The following is an 8,430-nucleotide window of genomic DNA, read 5'->3' on the forward strand; positions in this document are numbered from 1 at the left end:
GGTCTTCGGTCTTCGGAAGCTTCGTGCAAAAATAGGACCCCGGGCGAAAGTTTCGTCCAATTCCGAGAATATTTCTTTACTAGGATTTCTGAAACCAAAAACAGCGAGAAAACGAGCAAGCGGCTCTTCGGCATCTTGTTAATAGGTTAGTTCCAGAAAATGCATAAATATGACATATAATGTGCATAAAACATGTAGGTATCATCAATAAAGTAGCATGGAACATAAGAAATTATCGATACGTTGGAGACGTATCAGAGGGCGTCTCCTGCGGTATGGGCCAAGAAGTGCACGAAGTGACACCTTTGCTTCTCTAACACCTGGGAGACCCAGGCGGATCTACATTGGTCTTCCACCGTTTTCTCCTGCTCAGGGGCGGATTGGGTGGGTTTTGATTTTTCCTGATCTAAGGCGGAACCTTCCTTAGGAAGCTCCTGCGACTCTGATCGGATCTTCGCGACGGCGTCCAGCTCAGCGGCGGACGCGTCAGCGTTACTTACCAGTGCGTTTCCGTCGGAATCGACGGTCTCGCCGATGAAGATGTGGATGCCGCCAATTGGGACGATGGAGAGCTTGACGGGGTTTGACCTAGCCGGAATCCGAGATCCGTCCGGGCGGACGATCGGAAAATTCCCGGCGTAAAGTACGCGCCCCACGGCCGATCGAGTCGTCGTAGCTTCCCATGGCGGAGCCCTCCCGGTTCCGGCCTCCGGACGCCTCGGGCCCCACGGTGGGCGCCAGCCGTCGTTGCCTAATCGACGATACCTCGGAGGAGGGATCCTCACGAGGGGAGAAGAAGTAGGGGCCATAGGGCGGAGTGCACACGGGACGGTGGTACGCGAGTTACCCAGCTTCGGAACACCTGCACGATGACAGGGCCTACTGCTGCTTGTCTGGAATTATCTGGGCGCTTGCGTGTTGTTACAATGGTTGTGGTTGTCGTTGTGCCTCTAGGGCTCCCAGCATCCGGCTTATAAAGGCGCACGGATCTAGGGTTTACACGGAGAGTCCTAGCCGGAATAGAAGTTGCCTAACTACGGTACAATATCTTGCCGTGTAAGTCAAGGATCCGCCTTCCTTATGGTCGTGCTGGATCCGGATACTTTATGGGCCTCCACGGATCCGGCCTCCTTCGTAGGTCGGTTGGGATCCGGCTCCAGGTTCCTGGGCTGGACTTCATCCTACACGATCAACAGCAACTAGGCCGCCCGATGGGCCCCATGCCACCATCACCGTCTATGGGCCACCCGGGCTTGCCGGATCTAGGCCATGTCGTTGATATACCCACAAAGTATACCCACAACAAGTAGCTTTGGGCAATGTCCAGAAGTGTTAAGAATGATTGTGTCCTCTCTGAACATGTGAATTTTTACTATGCACTAACCCTCTAATGAGTTTGCTTTAAGTTTGGTGTGGAGGAAGTTTTCAAGGGTCAAGAGAAGAGGATGATACAATATGATCAATAAGAGTGAAAAGTCTAAGCTTGCGGATGCCCCCGTGGTTCATCCCTGCATATTTCAAGAAGACTCAATCATCTAAACTTGGGGATTCCCAATGCATCCCCTTCTTCATCGACAACTTATCAAGTCACTTCTAGTGAAACTATATTTTTATTCCATCACATCTTATGTACTTTACTTGGAGCGTCTGTGTGCTTTTATTTTCGTTTTGTTATTTTCATTGTCTGAATAAAATCGGATCCTAGACATCCATCTGTGGGAGAGAGACACGCTCCGCTTTTTCATATGAACACTAGTGTTCTTCGTTGTTACTTTTAATGTTCAATGGCAAAAGTTGATCGCTTCACTTGTTGTTATTTTGTTGGAATCAGAAAATGCTTCATATGGTTTTGAATAATTTGATAGTTGGCAATTATTTTGAGCTCTCATAGATCATGTTTAAGCTCTTGCATCATGTAGTTTAAATCTATTAGTGGAGAACTACCGTAGAGCTTGTTGAAATTTGGTTTGCATGATTGGTCTCTCTAAGGTCTAGATATTTTCTGGTAAAGTGTTTGAACAACAAGGAAGATAGTGTAGAGTCTTATAATGCTTGCAATATGTTCTTGTGTAAGTTTTTCTGTACCTGTTCATACTTGTGTTTGCTTCAAACAACCTTGCTAGCCAAAGCCTTGTACTGAGAGGAAATGCTTCTCGTGCATCCAAACACCTTGATCCAAAACCCATGCCATTTGTGGCCACCATATCTACCTACTATGTTGTATTTTTCTGCCATTCCAAAGTAAATTACTTGAGTGCTACATTTAAATTTTCATTCCTTTATCTTTGCAACATATAGCTCATGGGAAAATAGCTTAAAAAATATTGTGGTGATGAATATGTAGCTATGTGTTTTAGTTCTTATAAGTTGCTTGTTGAGCGGTAACCATGTTTCTGGGGACGCCATCAACTTTTTACACCTTTGTTGAATATCATGTGAGTTGCTATGCATGTTCGTCTTGTCTGAAGTAAGGGTGATTTATCATGATCAAATGGTTTGAGTATGCATGTGTTAGAGAAGAACATTGGGCCGCTAACCAAAGCCATGTATCATGGTGGAAGTTTTCGGTTTGGACATTCATCCTCAATCTCTTATGAGAATATTATCTCGTTGTTGAATGCTTATGCATTAAAGAGGAGTCCATTATCTCGTTTTCTATGTTGTCCCGGTATGGATGTCCTAAGTTGAGATTATTCAAAAACGAGAAATCAAATGCGATCTATCTCCTTGGACCTTTGTACAGGCGGCATAGAGGTACCCCTTTGTGACACTTGGTTGAAACATATGTTATGCAATGATAATCCATGTAAATCCAAGCTAATTAGGACAAGGTGCGGGCACTATTGGTATTCTATGCATGAGGCTTGCAACTTGTAGGAAGTACTATGCATAACACATATGAATTATTACTACCGTTGACAAAATTGTTTCTATGTTTTCAAAATAAAAGCTCTAGCACAAAAATAGTAATCCATGCTTCCCTCTGCGAAGGGCCATTCTTTTACTTTACGTTGAGTCAGTTTTCCTACTTCTTTCTATCTTAGAAGCAAACACTTGGTGTTAACTGTGTGCATTGATTCTTACATGTTTACTTATTGCACTTGTTATATTACTCTATGTTGACAATTATCCATGAGATATACATGTTACAAGTTGAAATCAATTGCTGAAACTTAATCATCCTTTGTGTTGCTTCAATGCCTTCTACTTTGAATCTATTGCTTTATGAGTTAGCTCTTATGCAAGTCTTTGTGATACTTGTCTTGAAAGTACTATTCATGAAAAGTTTTGCTATATGATTCAGTTGTTTAATCATCATCTTTACCATTGCTTTGAATCACTTCATTCGTCTCATATGCTTTACAATATTGTTGATCAAGATTATGTTGGTAGCATGTCACTTCAGAAATTATTGTTGTTATCGTTTACCTACTCGAGGGCGAGTAGGAACTAAGCTTGGGGATGCTTGATACGTCTCCAACGTATCATTGCTAGTTTTATGACAATACCTACATGTTTTGTTCACACTTTACGATGTTTTGATGCATTTTCCGGAACTAACCTATTAACAAGATGCCGAAGTGCCAGTTCCTGTTTTCTGCTGTTTTTGGTTCCAGAAATCCTACAAAGGAAATATTCTCGGAATTGGACGAAATCAACGCCCAGAACCTTATTTTCCCCGGAAGCTTCCAGAGAGCCAGAGAGGCACCAGAGGGGAGCCCTGGGGGGCCCACCCCACAGGGCGGCGCGCCCAAGGGGGGGCGCCCCCCCTCCGAGGCTGCCCTTCCGCCTATATAATCTCTCCGCCTCGAAAACCCTAAGGAGATAAGCCACGGGACGAGAAAAGTTACGCAGCCGCCGCCATCGCGAAGTCAAGTTCGGGGGACAGAAGTCTCTCTTCCGGCATGCTGCCGGGACGGGGAATTGCCCCCGGAATCCATCTCCATTGACACCACCGCCATCTTCATCGCCGTTGCTGTCTCCCATGATGAGGAGGGAGTAGTTCTCCCTCGAGGCTAAGGGCTCTACCGGTAGCTATGTGGTTAATCTCTCTCTCATGTACCTCAATACAATGATCTCATGAATTGTCTTGCATGATTGAGATCCATATGATGAGCTTTGTATCGCTATTAGTTTATGTGTTACTCTAGTGATGTTATTAAAGTGTTCTATTCCTCCTTCATGATGTAATTGTGACAGTGTGTGCATCATGTAGTACTTGGCATAGGTTATGATTGTAATCTCTTGTAGATTATGGAGTTAACTATTACTATGATAGTATTGATGTGATCTATTCCCCCTTTCATAGTGTAAAGGTGACAGTGTGTATGCTATGTTAGTACTCGGTCTAAATTGCAAAGATCTATTATGCTCTAAAGGTTACTTAAATATGAACTCCGAATGTTGTGGAGCTTGTTAACTCCGGCTTGAGGGAGCTCTTGTAGCCCTACACAATAAATGGTGTTTGTTATCAAACAAGAGTATATGTAGCACAAGTGAGGAAAAGTTATTAATTTATTGTGTGATCAATGTTGAGAGTGTCCACTAGTGAAAGTATGATCCTTATGCCTTGTTTCCAAATACTGCAAACATCGCTTGTTTACTGTTTTACTGCATCTTTACTTCCTGCAATATTACCACCATCTATACCACCTGTGTTTTACTATCTCTTCGCCGAACTAGTGCACCTATACATCTGACAAGTGTATTAGGTGTGTTGGGGACACAAGAGACTTCTTGTATCTTAATTGCAGGGTTGCTTCTGAGGACTATCTTTGACCTCTACCTCCCTGAGTTCGATAAACCTTGGGTGATTCACTTAAGGGAAACTTGTTGCTGTTCTACAAACATCTGCTCTTGGAGGCCCAACACTGTCTACAAGAATAGAAGCACACGTAGACATCAATGTTGTGGGCGATGGCTTCAACGATCTTGGCATCGTTGACCACTGTCGACACGGCCGCCGTCTTGGTGTTCTTCATCATCAACAAATCTGAGAAGAGAAACGAAAGTGAGACAGAGAGAGACATTTCAACTATTTCTGAGGGTTAGATCCTCACCGACACTCTTAGATCCACGCCGCCGCACGGTTAGATCTGCGCCGCCGCACGCACGGTTAGATCCGCGCTGCTGCACACACGCTGTAGTTCCGCGCCGCCGCACGCACGGTTAGATCCGCGCCACCGCATGCTGCAGTTCTGCACCGCCACGACCACCAGAGTAAGAGAGGAAATAGGAGAGAGGAAGATGCGACTAGAATATACGACTGCCAGAGTTGGTAGGTATGTGCTCTGCTCTTCTCTCCGTCTGCGTCCATCGAGGTAGAGAGAGATATGCAGGTCGTTCGATCATAAATGATCCAACGATGCAAGCGTACGTTGAGCTATCAACCAACCAAGATCCGTGTGACATACATCTCGACCAATCAAAGATCAGTCAGTGAGTACAAGTGAGAAAACCTAAGTAGAACTAAGAGGGGGGAAAGTGAGGAAATATTTATCGGAAGGGCAGAACTGAGTAGGACTGAGTAAAACAAGTGGACCCGGAGGGGAAAAACTAAGTAAAACTAAGTAAAACAGGGGCACTCAAATAATAAAGGGAGTAAGGGAAATTAAAGCTTTTGGCATAAAAATTGTCAGATTGTGTTATTTGAACAATATAGTATATTTTGGCCGACGTGATATTGTTTGCAATTCAAAGATACACAAGTGTGACGAATTTAGACTCATTTGGACAAAGTTTGTAAGCATAGTGGGTATTTGGGAGATGTGTTGAGTAGAAAGCTCTGCATCTTCATATCTAGTAGCTCATGGACTAGGAAGTGGTTTTGGAAAAAACTTCATATCTCTACATTTCCTTTTTTATTATTATTTCTCTAGGTTGTAGGTAACATAACAAGACTCCATGGGAAGGTTCCACCATGTTTTGAATTATTTTGAATTAAACTAAACCCAACACTATTTTTTTAGTTTAGTCACTTAGAAAATGATAAATGTGGCTTAAGCGATGAACTTATTCGAGGTGCATGGCCATAGAAAACTTGCAATAACACATACATAATTGTGATTATTCAACATACAAACTTGGGAACGTCACACTAGTTCGAATTCAATACAAAGGCATCCCCAATACAAATTGTTCATACAAATTCAAATTAATTGTTCAAAATAAAATCTTTCTCTTGCTCCTGGTGTGACTCGCTGGGTCCACCACCTTACTCCGGATAATCCTATCAGGGATATTACCGGTGTCTACCTTCCTTTTGTCCTCTTTCTTGTTCTTCTTCTTCTCTTCCGGTTGTGCCAAGACCGAGACAACCATATCATACGAAGCTTGTGCTCTTTCTTCTAATGCATTTTCTTCCCTTCCTTCTACAACCTGCTCTTGATCCATCGGTTTACCCAGCTCTCAATCAATTGCTTCACTCAGTTGTCTATGCATTGCTTCAACGCACTCTCGATCCATCTGTTACCTCTGCTCTCAATCTATCGGTTCAAGCAGCTCTCGATCCATCTGTTCTCTCTGCTCCTCTAATTTTTTCGCCATTATCGTGTTTCCGCTTCCTCTGATTTCCCGTGTCACCACACGAACAACTTGCCAGCTGCAGAATATTATGTGAAAAACATGTAAGCTATACTCGGGCTTATTGCTTTCAGTTGCATCATAAAGAATATTAACAAATAGACTCTATTAAATCTTAGAGCAGCATGAAAAAATAATGTAATTTTTCAACAAGCAGCCCCATAAATAGAGAAGTATCAGGCAGGAGAGTAATGCATTTATATATATTATTGTCGGATAGTGCATTTTAGTTAACAAATTGGTGCATTAACGGTGCAAACTTTCCCACCAAAATTTGAAATCCTGATTGGTCTACTCAATGAAGGAGCAGTGGCCATGGTTGGGCGGTGCCGGGGGAGGGAGGGGAGGGGGCCGATGGCCCTTATTGTGAAATATTTTTAGATATGCCACTTTTGATGATCATCCTCGTCCGTACAGAATGTAATTGTTTTGGTAGTGTGCTAGAGATGCTTTAAGCGTCCAGACCCATTTTTTTTTTTTTGAATTCTTTCTCTTGGATCATGTCTGCGGGGTTCACTCTTTAGGTAGTTCAGAAAATAAATAAATAAAAATCAAATGGGCCTACGAGCCACGAGGGAAACAATGTTGCTCCTAGATGACCAATTGCTTTGTTGGGCCGGCTATGCGGCCCGTGGGTATCCAGGCTACTGCAGCATTTTACTGCCAGGTTTTTTTTTGTCTACCAATGTTTTCTCTTTTTACGCGTTTGCAAATGATCCATGTGGAATATGCCTGGCCGACAAAGCACGATACAGTATATAAAAAAAAAAACGAAGGACGCACTGGCCTGACTCCTGAGTGCAGCAACTCAACGTCAGCACCGAAACAATCCGCCCTTGACCGGAGGTTCGCTTTTAAAATAGGCTGCTGTTTGATTTTGAAGCTGGCGGGGGCGTGCATGCATGGCGCCATGAACGCGTCAAGATCTGCTGGCTGGCATTCTATAATGTTTTACGCACGGTGCAGGCATGCACGAGACGAAACGATGGCCGTCACGTCCTCCGCCAGATCTTGTTTTCCGTGGGCTGCGGCGGGCTGGAAACGTGTGTGACTTCACCGGCGCGCAAAGCATGTTTGACTTCACCGGCGAACCTGACCACGATAGCCCCGCTACTTGAATGCAAACGTGGTTCCTCCGGAAGATAGAACAGAATCAGAATCAGTTTCACGTGGCGGATTGGGAATCGGAGCCGTAGATTTTCCGAAAGCGGGAGGAGAATCGGAGCCGCCGGCCGTCGAGGGTTCCTAGTTCCTACACCTATCCGGCTATCCGCCGCGCGCGCAGCAGATAACGTAGGCCGTAGACGCCGACCGGCCGCGGCCGGATGACCGGATGCGCTCGCGTCGCCGTCTTATCGCGAGCCCAGCCGTCGGCCGGCCCCAGCGGTCGAAATCCCCAGCACCAACGCCGGCCGGCCGGCGCCAAAGCAGCCGCGCCCTTCCACCCATCCGCTCAGCTTTTCGCCGACGGCGACGCTGTCGCCCGGCGGCCTTCCGCGCGCGCCAAGCGCCAGATCGCCACAACAGTACGTACGTATCATTAGCCGGAAGCGCGGCAGCCAGCGATCTACCCAGCGCGCCGTATCGATCGGGAGCGAATGCCGCCACAGGGCCAATGCGTGCACCGGTCAAGATCGGAGCGCGACGCGAATCTCCAATAATCTGCCAGCGATCGCGCCCGCCCGTATCGCACACGATTTTAGCCTTGTTCGCTGACACTAGCAGTTTGGATCTATTTCTTGGACTCTACGTGCTCCTTTCGCGCCCCACCCCACTTGCTGCCGATGTGTGGACTACATACGGATTAGGCAGTGATGGGAAACCAGACAGTATCTTTCGCCAAAAAAG

The sequence above is a fragment of the Lolium rigidum genome, chromosome 6 (genome assembly GCF_022539505.1).
Source record: "Lolium rigidum isolate FL_2022 chromosome 6, APGP_CSIRO_Lrig_0.1, whole genome shotgun sequence".
NCBI lineage: Eukaryota > Viridiplantae > Streptophyta > Magnoliopsida > Poales > Poaceae > Lolium > Lolium rigidum.